Raw genomic sequence first — 17,549 nt, 5'->3', positions numbered from 1 at the left:
TTGCACCTTTGTGTCCAGTTAGTCCTAGATATGCTCATACAAATCCCCAATTTAAATATTAGATATGTGCATGATCGAAAAATTTGTTTCGGTTCGGATCGATTCAGAGTTTTTCAAATTTCGTTTCGGATCGATTTGAATTTGGAAAACTTCTAATTAATTCGTTTCGGATTCGAAAAAATTCGGCTGTATTCGGTTCGGTAATTCGGAATTTCGGTATGTGTGCTGTGTATTAGACTAGTATTATGTACTGTATATTAGGTGTAACCCATAGCAGAGTGATATAACCTAATATACTGTACAATACTACTGTAATCCATGGCCATCCGAATTTACTGAATAAATCCGAACTAATTCAGATTTATTCGGTAAATTCGGCAGTATTTTAATTCGGAAATTCGGTTTGATCCGAATCTCCGAATTTGCAGAATTTTCTGAATTTCAGAATCGATCCGAAACGAATTGCACATATCTATTAAATATGTATATCATATATATATGAAATAAAACAGTTAAAGAACTACATTCTTCACTGTAAATAGCTGAGTGCAAAAAATTATGCTGCTCCTGTTTGGGGGCAGAGTGTGTGTGCTAGTCCTATCTTCCAAAGTGGTGATTTTCTGCATCCTGCAAATTGGATTCCACAGTCCACTGGGCGGCTGAGAGGTCCCAGTACTGCTGATATTGCACCTGGTGGTGCTTTGTTTCCTGTAAGTACAACCTTGAATCCTTTTTTATTTGTTGTACAAACGTTACTGGGCTATGTGTGTGCCTTTTTTGCCCTTATAGGCATCATAGGATAGGCCCTCGCCAAGGATCATCTCTATCTGGCTGGAGACACCAGTGAGCTGGACCACTGTTTGATGTTCCAGGCTGCCACAATAGCACCATTTGGGTGCGCTACGCTTGTGAGTATATTTCCTATCCTGCTGATGTTTTGTATCCGACTGCCGTGACGTTACTAGGCCATGTTGGCGCCTCTGTGCTTCTTTTTCTTAGAGTGAGCGCAAAAAAAAAATACTTTAAAATTGAAATAAATAAATGAATAAAAAAATCTATTTGATAAGATAATTAACTTATCTGTGATAAAAACATTTCATAGAGTTTTTTTCCTCTTGTTAAAATTGATGATCTACGAGAAGTATTGGCTGCTTGACAAAGAACCCCTCAGGTTTAAATCCAAGTCCAACAGTAGTGATTATCTAAAAAATCAAGTGCACAAAAGCACTTCTCATAGTCCAATAAATTTGAATACAATCTAGATAAAAGTTCACAAAAACAAATATCCCATACAGATGGGTACTCACAGAAGAGCCCTCAATCAAATGAGGTAAGGTGCAGGCACAGGTATATGAGTTAAAGATGTAAAACCTTTCGCTTGATGCAGTCAAAAGTTCTTTCTCATCAGGAGTACAAAACGTATCTGTATAAATGCTGTATCCAATGGACAGTAACAGCTTCAATTGACAGTTCCAGCTCGAATAACTGAATACAGCAACAAACAAGTTTTGGCAAAAAACGCCAGATGCCGAGTATCAATGTAGCATGATGTAAGGTGGGCATGGCCTAACACATTTCATGGGGAATCCACTTCGTCAGATGCTTTCCCCGTGAAACGTGTTAGACCACGTCCACATTAAAGTTATTAACCCCTAAACCTCTGGCCTTGTCAGGGTGCCAGGAATCAGACTGAGACAAGAAGTGCAAAAATAATCACACCTTTTTTAATAACAATAATAATAAAAAGTCCATAAGTCAAATAACAAGAAAGGAGACAAAACCAGAACTGGTAGTCAGACAAGCCGAGTCAGGAGCCAAAGCGAGTAGTCAGACTAGCCGGAATCAGGAACAAGGAGAACAGCAAAGTCAGGAACAAGCCAGGGATCCGGAACCAGAAGAGACGTCAGACTAGTCATTTAATACACAGGAACTCACAAACAGGTCTGAGACAACGCAAGGGCAAAGCATACTGAACAGAGGCCCTTTAAATAATAAGTCATGACATCCTAATTCTGAGACTGCAACCTGTCTCACACAGATGATGTACAACAGTCTGAGGGCGTGCAGGAAATGAACAGCATCACACACTCTGAACCAGATTCAGCAAGAAAGGTGAGTAAAATGGCTGCCAGCAGCACATGGCAAACAAAGAAGGGAAAAAACCCTGACAGGCCTCCCACATCACTAACACTAAAAAAATATATTAACCCCTAAACCTAACTCTAATTCTAACCCTAACACCCCTAACTTTAATATAATTAAAATAAATCTAAATAAAACTTACTATTATTACCTAAATAATACCTATTTAAGACTAAGACATTGTAGCTATCTTAGGTTTTATTTTTATTTCACAGTTAAGTTTGTATGTATTTTAACTAGGTAGACTAGTTAGTACATAGTTATTAACTATTTACTAGCTACCTAGTTAAAATAAATACAAATTTACCTGTAAAATAAAATCTAACCTGAGTTACACTAACACCTAACATTACAATAAATTAAATAAATTAAAAAAAATACATTTATCTAAATTACAAAAAATAACAAACACTAATTTGCACCAAATAAAAAAGAAATTTTCAAAAATAAAAAACGAATTACTTCTTATCTAATAGCCCTATCAACCCCCCCCCCAAAATAATAAAACCCCTAGCCTACACTAAACTGCCAATAGCCCTTAAAAGGGCCTTTTGCGGGGCATTGCCCCAAAGAAATCAGCTCTTTTACCTGTAAAAAAAAATACAAACAAACCCCCAATAGTAAAACCCACCACCCACACAACCAACCCCCCCAAATAAAAACCTACCTAAAAAAACTAAGCTCCCCAATGCCCTGAAAAGGGCATTTGGATGGGCATTGCCCTTAAAATGGCATTTAGCTATTTTACATTGCCCAAACCCTAAGCTAAAAATAAAGCCCACCCAATAAACCCTTAAAAAACCAACACTAACCCTTAAAGATCCACTTACAGTTTTGGAAGACTGGACATCCATCCTCATCCAGCCGGGAGAAGTCTTCATCCGAGTGGCAAGAAGTCCTCAACGAAGTCGGGAGAAGTCTTCATCCAAGCGGCAAGAAGTCGTCCTCCAGACGGGCAGAAGTCTTCATCCAGACGGCATCTTCTATCTTCATTCTTCCGATGCGGAGCGGCTCTATCTTTAAGACATCCGGCGCGGAGCATCCTCTTCATATGGTCCCAGCAGTACACTGAAAGTTCCCTTTAAGGGACATCATCCAAGATGGTGTCCCTTGAATACAGATTGTCTAATACCTAGTTTCTCAACAGCCGGGCCGTGATAGCCCTGCTGGTGGGTCCCAACCTGTCATGCCCGCACTGCACATTCTTACCCAACTGCACACCAGGGGCAGACTGAGACCAATCAAGGCCCCAGGAAGACTGTCTCACACTGACCAAAATGTATTACATTTTATGCAAATGAACATGGTAGCCTCCCTGACCTGCCCCCAACAGGCCCCTCAACTTCCAGAGCCAGGCCCCCCAACATTAAGGTCCAGAGAAAGGGCACCCAACCTCCAGGGCCAGGCCCCACACTCCATGGCCCTCACAGCGACAGACCCCCACCAGGGCCCCCACTAAACCCAAACTTACTTGCTTAGTTACTGATAGGGCAATTGAAAACTCCAGCTTAAGGAATGCACCAGGATCTGTGGAGATGCCATTTGTGGGCCCCCTTACTTGCTGGTTGTTCGGCCCAGGTCCTATTTGCTTGGCTGATCAGCCTGCCCCTGCTGATCACTATATATATATATATATATATATATATATATATATATATATATATATATACACACATACATATATACAACTACCGGGCCCTGGACATGTCTAGCTAAAATTTACCGGGCCTTGAGCTCACTTTGGTTGAGAACCACTGGTCTAATAGAATTCTATCAGCCAATCGGAATTAAAGGTTAAAAAATCCTATTGGCTGATGCAATCAGCCAATAGGATTGAGCTTCAATCCAATTTTTTTCAGGGCAAAGGGGAGCTTAGGTTTTTTAGGTAGGTTTTTATTTGGGGGGTTGGTTGTGTGGGTGGTGGGTTTTACTGTTGGGGGGTTGTTTGTAAAAAAAAAATTACAGGTAAAAAAGCCGATTTCTTTGGGGCAATGCCCCGCAAAAGGCCCTTTTAAGGGCTATTGGCAGTTTAGTGTAGGCTAGGCGTTTAATTATTTTGGGGGGGCTTTTTTATTTTGATTGGGGCTATTAGATTAGGAGTAATTCTTTTTTTATTTTTGATAATTTCTTTTTTTATTTTGTGTAATTTAGTGTTTATTATTTTTTGTAATTTAGAAAAATGTATTTTTTAAATTTAATTTATTTAATTTTATTGTCATGTTAGGTGTTAGTGTAACTCAGGTTAGGTTTTATTTTACAGGTAAATATGTATTTATTTTAACTAGGTAGCTAGTAAATAGTTAATAACTATTTACTAACTAGACTACCTAGTTAAAATAAATGCAAACTTACCTGTGAAATGAAAATAAAACATAAGCTAGATACAATATAACTATTAGTTATATTGTAGCTAGCTTAGGTTTTATTTTATGGGTAAGTATTTATTTAGTTTTAAATAGGAATAATTTAGGTATTAATTGTAATTTTTATTTGGAATTATTTTAATTAGGTTAAATTAAGTGGGTGTTAGGGTTACGTTAGGGTTAGGGTTAGGTTTAGAGGTTAATAACTTTAGTATAGTGGCGGCGACATTGGTGGCAGCAGATTAGGGGTTAATAAGTGTAGTTAGGTGGCGGGGACATTGGGGCAGCAGATTAGGGGTTAATAACTGTAATGTAGGTTGCGGCGATGTTAGGGACAGCATATTAGGGGTTAATAAATGTATTTAGGTGGTGACGACATTGGGGGCAGCAGACTGGGGTTAATAATATTTAACTAGTGTTTGCGATGCGGGAATGCAGCGGTTTAGGGATTAATATGTTTATTATAGTGGCAGAGATGTCCGGAGCAGCAGATTAGGGGTTAATAATTTTATTTTAGTATTTGCGATGCGGGAGGACCTCGGTTTAGGGGTTAATAGGTAGTTTATGGGTGTTAGTGTACTTTGGAACACCTTAGTTATGAGTTTTATGGTACAGCTCTGTAACATAAAACCCATAACTACTGACTTTCAGGTGGCGGTACAGATCTTGTAGTTATAGGCTGTACCGCTCACTTTTTGGCCGGACAGGCAAACTCGTAATACCGGCGCTATAGAAGTCCCATTGAAAAAGGACTTTTTGAAAGGTGCGGTAGTTACGTTGCATTACGGCCAAAAAGGTGTGCGGTACAGCTATACCTACAAGACTCGTAATAGCAACGGTAGTGAAAAAGAGCCATAACGCTGCTTTTTCACTCTTAATGCACATATCTAATACAAATACACCTCTAAAATATCATATGTGAAACATAATAGAATTTCTCAAAATAGTCCATTAATACTTGCAAATACAGTATATACCAAAAAGGCCATTTTGGGACTTTATCAAGTGACTTTAGGTGTCAAATTTTTGTCAAATTGTAAAATGGTCTTGAAAACCTGTTAAAACGTATTGAGAAATTGATAGTGATCAACAAGACAATTTTGGTTCTATGTAAAATATCAGCCTTTTGTCAGCAACATGAAAACGTGTTGACAGAAACAATGATAAAAAAAAGAATAAACAAGAAAACTACAAAAGCACAAATATATTGTTAAAACAATTGTATAAACCCATGAAAAATAATATAAATAAACAATATCTTGCAAAACATTGTTCAAATGAAATATATTGTTGCAAATGGGCATATTTTGTTTGTATAGTTTTCATTAAATTGCAATAGAATATATTGATTTAATAAAACAATTTTCTTTATTTGTTTTGTGACCCTTATATTTTGGAGCCAGTGAGAGAAATATGTTCGGATATGCATGCTGAATTTATGAATGTATATTATTCAGCAAACATATAACCACTAGGCTAATGTCCCTGATATAATTGGCCTTTAAAAATGGTGCAATTTTACAAACGGCATACAGCTCTAATAAGCAAGGTTGGTTTATCTCCCCTGGGAAATATTTTCACTTTTCCCATTGGAAAGACTTTAAAATATCTTGCTACATTATCAAACCTGTCTCTACCTGCTTACAACTATGAGGTATAGCATTGATCATAATTTGCCCTGTAATCACATTGCAGATGCTTTTTGAATGCTAATAAATGCATAATTTACCAGGTGCTAAACAGCAACATTTGCATTTGCTGGTGAATATTCTGCTCATTCTACTTATATAATTATAGCAATTTGTAGCTGCCTTTGGTTATAGATTAAAGTATCTGTGTTTATGCTTTCTTTCCAAAGCTTATTTTAAAATATCTGCTTGGTTAAATTGCAGGCTAGTTTGTTACCTTTTTCTTTATCTGATCAATAAAGGGCACAACAGGTTTTCAACTAAACCAAAAATTAAAGATGAATTAACAATATATGAAAGACTGAGTATCATGTATTGTAGTGGATGACATCGGGGTAAAAGGGAAAACCTCACGAGGGAAGGTAGCATAGCAATCAGACTAAAAATATGACAAGGTCATTTGCTGTCCCAAAAATTATTTTGTTTATTATTTCTTAAAGGGATATAAAACAGTGTGTTTTGATGTTGCAATAAAAAAGCACAAATCATTGGGTTATACTAAATAGAAATGGTAACAATAAGTATTATTTGCCATTGTAAATGGTTTGTATCCAGGGCAGGATTGGTCTACTAGAATACCATGAGATTTCTTTATGGGTCAGTGGGTTGCGCAGGGCTACATAAATTGGGGACAACCAGTCTAAACAGAGCCTGCAGAGGGAGCCTCTTTCTTTCTTTCTCTTTATATATGCAAGGTCCATTACATCCTGTCACAGCCCCTCAAGGGACTGTGGTGTCTACAGAAAAAGCAAAGAAGCAGCTTCCCTTTGTAAGTAATTGCTAGGAGACACCTGCACTAGCTATCCAGTGATTTTCTTGCCCATGCTCAGTAGAAGACTTTTACTGCAAACAGAAACAAATAAAACTACTATGTACAAATACCACAGCTCCAAAAGACAATTCAAAGTGTGCGCTTATACTGAAAATTATTGTCAATTTTTAAAATATTTGGATTTTTGAATTCTTGCTAACATGCACCTAGATTACAAGTTTTGCGCTATTTCTCCTTCCATAGCGCTGCCATTACGAGTTTCTGAAAAGCCACCTTGTGCATGCAATATGGTGGCGATGAGCTCTATAACGCACAAAAGCCAAGGGCTGCTTTGAAATCCTCGTGGACGCTTTCCCCATAGACATCAATGGGGAGAGAGTGTGAAAAAAAACCTAAAACCTGAAGCGCAGAATGGCGATCACCGTACCGTTTAAACCTACACCCTGACATAAACCCCAAGTCTAAACACCCCATATCGGCCGCCCCGACATCGCCGACACCTAAATAAAGTTATTAACCCCTAATCTGCCGCTCCCGACAACGCCGCTACTAATAAAAGTTATTAACCCCTATTCCGCTGCTCCCCGACACCACCGTAACTAAATAAAGTTATTAACCCCTAAACCACCAGCCCCCCACATCGCAAAAAACTAAATTAAACTATTAACCCCTAAACCTAACAAACTCTATCTTTAAATTAAAATTGCAATATTCCTATCTTAAAATAAATCAAACGTACCTGTGAAATTAAAAAAACCTAAGTTTAAACTAAAAATTAACCTAACAACTATTAAACATTTTTTTTTTTTTTAAAAATGTAAATCTAAAATTACAAAAAATAACAAACACTAAATTACAAAAAATAACAAACGAAATTACCCAAAATAAAAACAATTACACCTAATCTAATAGCTGTATAAAAATAAAAAGTCCCCCCAAAATAAAAAAACCCTAGCCTACAATAAACTACCAATAGCCCTTAAAGGGGCCTTTTGTAGGGCATTGCCCTAAAGAAATCATCACTTTTATCTGAAAAAAATTCAAAGACCCCCCAACAGTAAAACCAACCATCCAACCAACCCCCAAAATAAAAAACCTATTTTTTTCAGCATTAAAACCGTAACGTAATCTAGCTGATTACTATTTACATTAGTAGTCATTACCTTCGACGGCTGATCAGAGGAGATGTTAAAATATTTATTTAGAAATACCACCTCTTTTGAAAGGCATTTCAAAGTATGTAATGCTACTACAACTTAAAAAAAATATTCTGATCCTTGCTACAATTATGATTTTATTATGATTAAAGAACAAACAAAAATAAAGAAATAAAACTACTACTTGTGCAATAGTAGACACTTGCACTAGCAACAGGAAGTCAGTTGCTTGCCCATGCTCAGTAGAAGACTGTTGCTGCATAAATCATGTGACAGGAAGCAATAGTAAAACATAAGAGGGACATTCCGGTCAAAACTGAAATGCACATAGACAAATTACATCTTTGAATAGAAACATGCTTACAATATACATATATTTGCAAATATGCTTCTAGTAAAATTTATCACTTTAGTTTATTTTAGTGTTAACATTTTTCTCTGCATGTGAAGCATAGCTAGATATTCTCAGTGCACCATTATTTTAAATTCTTCAGCTGCTCAGTCACTAAGGGCTTTTATCATGTCTGCACCATAGGTTTTATGAGCAAGTGCAGTGTTTAAAATGTTGGTGCACAGAGTTTATGTTCAAAACAGAAATGCACCCATGTACAGTACATTCTAAATTTGGCTGGATTGTGCCTTTAAATTCTATAATGGTAGCTATTTTATATCCATGCAGGCAGTGGCTACACTGAGAATTTCTAAGTTCTCATTTTGGAACAGATTAAAAGTGTAGCGGTATTTAACGCTCCCGCTAACGTGCTAACTCCGCTAGTAGTAAGTTTTTTGCGCACATTAGGTAACGTGTGGATTACAATTTGAAAGTAAAAACTCTGCACTTGTGCGCTAACTCAATTTGTGCAAAAATCCAAAGTTAGAAACTCACACGCGTGTTAACGTATTCCCCCACCCTTCTCGTGTACAGACCTGATTGCATATTCTCAAGTGCGCTCTCTCGACATGAAATTATAAATATTTCACATTCCAAAGTTCTTTACATAGAAGAATATGTTCTAATTATTCTTAAATAAATATTATATTCTTATTATAAATATTATATACAGGTATACCTCACTTTACAGTGCTTCACTTTACAGCGCTTCGCTAATACAGCGCTTTGTGGAGCTGAAGTTCAACCTACAAGGATTTTGAAATAGTGCTGTAATCATTGTGAGATTGTGAGAAAAGTGACTGGTACCATTTTGTTATGCGCAGTTCACTCTGTTTACAGCATTACAGTGCATTCTGTGTCTCAGTGCTATAGTTTGGCAAATTTTACAACAGTAATTGTCACTATTTTACAGGTACAGTTTTTTTTTTATACTAATTGAATACTGTGCTGTGCTAAATTAAACTAAACATAGCACTATTGCACCCCTAATATATGTAGGTTCAAACATATTTTCAAGTTTTTTAAACACACTGGCAAGTGAAAAGAAAGCTAAAACCGCCTTGTTTCACTTTAAGGCCGTTTTCACTTTACAGCAGGGCTCCTGTCCCTAACCCGCTGTATTAGTGGGGTATACCTGTATATATATATATATATATATATATATATATATATATATATATATATATATATATATATATACTGAACAAAAAAAAGTGGAGTCCCAGGATTTTGCCAAACAATATCAAAATGCATTGACGTTTCGGGGCTACTGCTCCCCTTCTTCAGAACAAATAAATAAGGCACATAACCCCCTTAAATAGGTCAAATAATAAAACAGTGATTACCTCCCCCCTCCAAACAGGTGCCAAAAACAATGCAAATACACACACTGTGAAAAACGTTAAACCGGATTGCAACTCTTAACTAAATTTCTTCCAACCACTTCTCAATTCGAAAATTGAATATATATTACATCAAAACAGAATAGACCTTAGCAAAATCATCAACACTCCAACATACATACGATTATTGCGGCACCAACTCGGATCGGCTGCTAGCTGTAAATCCGGAAGTGCCAATACCTTGGTAAAACCGGAAGTTGGACAATGTTACTAACATGTGTAACTAGAATACCGGTATTAAAAACCGAAAGTGGGGCATATTTTTAACAAAATATAAACAAAGAGTTTTTAAGTATATAATCAAACAACAAAATTACATAGCATTAGTGGCCATATTCTCATGCATCAAACTACAATGTGGATACTGCATAATATGTTGAGGTTGTGATGATATATACAGAGATAGAGTGTGGTAATATTTTACAGGAAAAAATGTAACAGGACATTTTTTTTTAAATCAGATACTGGCAATGAACAATATTTTCTCTGAAGAGGTGTTAAAGTGAAGGTAAACTTTGATGAATGAAAGCTCGGTTTTTAAAAATACTATTAAAAACAGGGGCACATTCATTCATCAAAGTTTAGAAAGCAGCCATTTTGATTAAAAACTTATCTTTGTTTTTTTCACTGCCAGAGCAGCTTCCCCCACCCGGAGATCTTCTCTTCACATGTCATCAATGACTAATCCGGCTTCCTCCAATCACGGCATGGCCTCAGGCAATGACTCCCCTGGGGGGAAAGCTGTGATTGGAGGAAGCCGGATTAGTCATTGATGACATGTGAAAAGAGAATCTCCAGGTGGGGAAAGCTTCTCTGGCTATGAAAAGAACAAAGGTATTATTATTTGCCCTATTTAAGGGGGTTATGTGCCTTATTTATTTATTCTGAAGAAGGGGAGCAGTATCCCCAAAACGTCAATAAATTTTAATATTATTTGGCAAAATCCTGGGACTTTACTGTTTTTTGTTCAGTGTGTATCTTGAGTTGAAGCTCAGGTGGATGACCCTGTAGGGCGGATTCATTTATGGTGTTTGGTATATATATATATATATATATATATATACTGAACAAAAAAAAGTGGAGTCCCAGGATTTTGCCAAACAATATCAAAATGCATTGACGTTTCGGGGCTACTGCTCCCCTTCTTCAGAACAAATAAATAAGGCACATAACCCCCTTAAATAGGGCAAATAATAAAACAGTGATTACCTCCCCCCTCCAAACAGGTGCCAAAAACAATGCAAATACACACACTGTGAAAAACGTTAAACCGGAAGTGACATCAGAGGGCACTTCCGGTCCGGATTGCAACTCTTAACTAAATTTCTTCCAACCACTTCTCAATTCTAAAATTGAATATATATTACATCAAAACAGAATAGACCTTAGCAAAATCATCAACACTCCAACATACATACGATTATTGCGGCACCAACTCGGATCGGCTGCTAGCTGTAAATCCGGAAGTGCCAATACCTTGGTAAAACCGGAAGTTGGACAATGTTACTAACATGTGTAACTAGAATACTGGTATTAAAAACCGAAAGTGGGGCATATTTTTAGCAAAATATAAACAAAGAGTTTTTAAGTATATAATCAAACAACAAAATTACATAGCATTAGTGGCCATATTCTCATGCATCAAACTACAATGTGGATACTGCATAATATGTTGAGGTTGTGATGATATATACAGAGATAGAGTGTGGTAATATTTTACAGGAAAAAATGTAACAGGACATTTTTTTTAAAATCAGATACTGGCAATGAACAATATTTTCTCTGTAGAGGTGTTAAAGTGAAGGTAAACTTTGATGAATGAAAGCTCGTTTTTTAAAAATACTATTAAAAACAGGGGCACTTTCATTCATCAAAGTTTAGAAAGCAGCCATTTTGATTAAAAACTTATCTTTGTTTTTTTCACTGCCAGAGCAGCTTCCCCCACCCGGAGATCTTCTCTTCACATGTCATCAATGACTAATCCGGCTTTGGGAAATATGCTAAGACGGTACACAGACTTCTCTGACAACTTTATAGAATTTGTAGTGTCTACAGCTAATTTCTTATTGACCCACAACTACTTTGTCTCTGGGGGGGAATTCTACTTACAAAACTGCGGCACAGCCATGGGGGCCAAGTTTGCCCCGGCCTATGCTAACTTATACATGGGTTGGCTGGAAATTAACACCATTTATGCCGATGATTTCCCCCTCAGAGACAATGTAGTAGTGTATGGCCGTTTCATAGACGACCTAATAATCGTCTGGAACCCCATTAATCAAAGAGAAGCTCAACATTTAGTTGACTTACTAAATATCAACCCCTTCAACTTGAGCTTTACATATAATGTCCACCCTAGATCTATTGCCTATCTAGATTTACAGCTGACTATAGATACTAACAACAACATTGTATCCTCCATCTACAGGAAGGCATTAGCACGTAACACAATACTGAGGGCAGATTCATGCCATGTAAAACATACTATAAGAGGCATACCGAAGGGCCAATATATAAGAGCCCGGAGGAATTGCTCCAATTTTCTACAGTACCAAGAACAAGCTGATCAAATTACTGCCCGGCTTGTGGAGAGAGGATACAATAAGGCCACTCTGGCAAAAACAGCAAAAGAGGTTGGAAAATTAGACAGACGTACACTATTTGCCAACACAAATAGGAAAAATAAAAATAGAAATTGTCTTATCCACCCAGTATAGCAGACAGTATGATGAAATTTGTAAAATAATACATAAATATTTGCCCATCTTACAAAGTGACCACAAACTTAAAGACATAACTAGACAGCAAATAGAATGTGTAGCCAAAAGAGCCCCCACAGTAGGAGATAAAGTCAGAAAAAGCTTTACCTCAAAACCTCAACATAACACAAACTGGTTAACTCCACATCCAGGCTTTTTCAAGTGTGGACGCATTTGTAAAAGCTGTAATTATACCCAGAAGAGAGATCAGTTTACATCTTCAAATACAGGTAGGACTTTCCCAATCAAACAAAGAATAGATTGTACTAGTCAATTTGTAATTTACTTAATCACATGCCAACAGTGTCTCCTGCAATATGTAGGCCTTACCACACGTCCCCTCAAGGACCGCATTAGACAACATCTATTATCACTTGAAGAGGAAGTCCCCAGAACACCTGTAGCCAAGCATTTTCGAACCCATGGCGTACACATTAAACATTTATTCTCATTCATAGGTATTGATCACATAGGAAAGGACATCAGAGGAGGTGACAGAATCAGCAAACTGCAGAGGAAAGAAGCCTTTTGGATCTTTACCTTACAGACCAAAAGCCCAAAAGGCATGAATATGAGGCAAGACCTGGACTTATTTATAGATTAATTTACAAGTCCTCCGCCAACTGCCACTAAAATAATATTATCTGTACAGAGCATATTATTCTCTCCCTACCTAGTATTGTAGGCAATCCCATTGCCCCTTGGCACACATAAAAATAAAAATAATAAACAACAACCAATGAGTGTTCATCGGTTTTATATACAAAAAATAATGTGTTTTATCTTTAATTTTTTTAGATATATAGGCTTATTCTAGGCTACACCACCCATTAAAAAGATTTTATCATTTTATTATTATCAGCTCACTAAATTCCTTATAACATCATTGCACTCCTTTGTGACTCCCTCCCTTAATAGCAACTATTCTTGTATATAAATTTCAAATTATATATATTAGACCTATAGGATGTCACCACCATCATAGGCCCATCAGGTGTGTGAAGCACAAATTTGGGTAACCACCTGGGTGCCATACAGATAGGATCACCTAGGATTGAGTTCAACAGGCAATTTACAAGTATACACTATATATATGCCAAATGAATGTTGCCCCCAATAAACACTTACCCTTATCACACACCCTTCTACATTTATTCATGCCATCTCGCTATCACCTAGGAACTCAACATCCAACCAGATCCTTTTGTACAGGATAGTTGAAACCTGTAGCAATTACTTTGCTACCTAGGTTAGCAGGAATACCATATTTCACATTTCCCGAAGTACCACACCTACCATGTCCAGCAATGCAGCCACCATGTCAAATTTCCAATTAAATTGTAATTAACAACCAGCACATTTAGGTGGCAACCAAATAAATAAACGAATAAACAAATAAATAAATACCATAAATCTAAAACATATAATAACAACTGCTTGGTCATGGATAGTGTGAAATATCAGGCATTAGCAAGAAAAGCCCTTTTGTTCCCAAACAACAATGTTGCTATCTTTACCCTTTTCAATCTGTATTTTTATTCTTATTCTTATCTTTTGTGCCCAACTACAAGTTTTCCATGTATAATGTGAGCATTGATAATAGTTGTTTTTCCTACACTCCTATAGTATAATCCTGTTTATCACTGTGGTGATTGTTGAACTTAGTTGTGCGTACATCTTTATGCACAACATAACTATTAAAATTTAAACTTTAGTATTTAGTTCCTAGTAATATGCCACCATTTTCCAACCTAATCATAATAAATACACAACCACGTTAATTTTTTGATTACATGCATAGCCTACTAAATCACTGCTTAATAACACTTTTTCCTTTTGAGAGTTTCACATTCAAGATTTTCTTTTTTGCACCAAATACTTGTACACTATGTTTGTTCACACAGAACCAATTAGGCTTTGCTTACACACTATTGGCTAACACCAGTATTTAACCTGATAGCAGGTGAACACCTCTAGATCTCTGATGAAGCGCATGTGAGCATGCGGGAAACGCGTCAGATCCAGCCCTGCACACTGTGACTGTGTCTTTCACTTGCCTGTTCATTAAACTTATCACTTTGGAATAGAGTCTGCAGTTCCTCGTCTTTCTTTCTTCTAATACTATATATATATATATATATATATATATATATATATATATATATATATATATATATATATGAATTTCTATTTAAAAATACTTAGAACATATTTTTCTATGTGCAGAGCATTGGAATGTGAAATCTGTACAATAAATACACAGTATAACACTTTAATTAAAAATTAATATTGCTTTTCCATGTTTTCATCTAACTGTCGGCAAAGGATTCTAAAGCACTTATGTGTATATGTATACATATGTATTTATGAGTTTATATGTGTATATATATGTCTGTAAATACATAAATATATATGTACACATATACATACATACACATGTCTAAATATGTGTATGTATGTATGTATATATATATATATATATATATATATATATATATATATATATATAACTAAAAGAGAAGATAGTAACTCTTAATCCAGCACATTGGGATAAATAAAGTAAATAAAATTAATCTGCTTAGTACTGACCTCTAGAAAACACAGGCAAATAGCAGGTCAAGTTATAAATCCCATTTATCAAAAATCAAAATCATAGCAACAAAACATAGTGTACATATTCAAACTTGTTGTGGCAACAGAATTAAATTGACTGAAAGTCCCATATAAATCTGTGAATCGTTTTAAGGAACCCTATATAGAGGCCTCTATTCCAGGGTATATATAAACTGAATCCTGGTTTACTTATTGAGACAACACAGTCCCGTAAATAGGTCTCCAACAATATGAAACATCCTGCAAACAGTGAAAGTCTATTTAAAGAGACAGGTAACGTGAACAGTTCCGTTGTTATTAATCTCAATTTCCACAACAGCAGTTATCACAGCGTTCACAGTTAGCCTAAGATCGATTTAGGGTTAGATGTTGCAAGACAGGTAATTGTACAGTGTTCTGTAACATCGCTACTTACACAGCAGCTACTATGGCGGTCAGTTGATCCCGGATATCATTATAAATAAATATCTGCTTCTGTTGATAGAACAATATTACCTGTCCTCCTCCTTTTTCCTTCTTTTTGATTGCCAGGTGTATAATTTGTATCCACAATCAAATACTATGTTGCCACAATTGTTACCACAAATGCTAATTTTACTAAAGTGATATAATATTTCCAGAAACAGATTATATCTTACAATAAATATATACAAAATCATTATAATTCAAATATTTCCAGACAATCTACTATCCTTGAAAATATAAATAATTAATAATTATTTGGCCCCAGATTTTATCTATAATTTTTCAGCAAAAGTCATAAAATATCACAAATCACATTGATATTTATCTATCATAAGAATGGTGCATAGTTGATTTCTTCATTTAGACCTAATCCCACTTAATCAAGGAATTGAAGCATGCAAATTTTATTTGCAACAAAGAGGACCAGCTTATAAGAAGCATACAGCATTTGTCTTAGAATTACTTAAATTTATTCTGGAATATCTTTTTTATATTTAATGGCAAATATTATGAACAGATACATGCTGTGCCCCAACCTATGCCTGTTTATACTTAGGTAAATGGTAACAGGATTGTGTCCTGGATAATGAATTCAATCAGAATAACAGCATAGGCCTATGGTTAAGATTTCTAGATGACATTTTAGTTATCTGGGAGAATACGGAAGAAAAATTCAATAAAATTTATGAATAATTTGAACTCCAATAATTGGAATCTAAAATTCACATTTTCACAGGATAAATCAGCTATTTCATTGCTAGATTTAAATGTAATGATACTTCAAAATAAAATAGAAACATCCACATATAGGAAACCAACAGCAGAAAATACACTGCTAGCCTATAACAGTCATCATCCGCAAGCATTAATAAATAATATACCCTATGGTCAATATTTAAGACTAAAGCGTAATTGTTCTGAAGAGGAGAAATTTAGATTGGAGGCCAGGGACCTCAAAAATAGATTCAGAGAGAGAGGGTACCCGGATAAAACTTTAAAAATAGCCTATAATCGGTCAAAACTTAAAACTATGGACAATCTACTATACATGCATAATGAAAAGGAATTATTAAATTCAGGCCCTGTAAGATTTATAACAAACTATAATAATAAATGGCAAACAATAAGAAGAATTCTAGAAAAACACTGGCATATTTTACAAGCTGAATCCTCCCTATTTGATATTATTGGAGATAAACCATCTTTGACAGCAAGGAAAGCAAATAACTTAAAGGACAAACTAGTAAGGAGTCATCTTTCCTATAAACTCAAATCATTTTGGTTGGAAAAATGGAGAAACAAAGATGGTAACTACAAATGTAGCCACTGTTCAGTTTGCCAGAATATGGCAACGGATAGTAGATTTACTGACAAAGATGGTAAAAAACATAAAATCAAAGGGCATATATCATGCGGCAGCGAAGGAATTGTATATATGATGTTCTGCAAATGTCCCATGTTCTATATAGGAAAAACATACAGAGAATTACGTGAGCGCATAAAAGAGCACAAAAGGGATATTAAAAATGTGAATATAAAAACAAGTGCAGTAGCCAGACACTTTCTAGAATGCCATCAAAGTGATAAAAAACAACTAAGATTTAGAGGGTTGGAGGCAGTAGATTTCAAAGGTAGAGGGGGGGATTTAGATAAAAACTTTTGCAATTGGAATGCAAATGGATATATAATCTAAAATCACTGAAGCCCCTAGGTCTAAATGAAGAAATCAACTATGCACCATTCTTATGATAGATAAATATCAATGTGATTTGTGATATTTTATGACTTTTGCTGAA

This window comes from Bombina bombina, chromosome 2, assembly GCF_027579735.1.
Source record: "Bombina bombina isolate aBomBom1 chromosome 2, aBomBom1.pri, whole genome shotgun sequence".
In the NCBI taxonomy this organism is placed as follows: Eukaryota; Metazoa; Chordata; class Amphibia; order Anura; family Bombinatoridae; genus Bombina; species Bombina bombina.
This window is presented reverse-complemented; position numbering follows the sequence as displayed.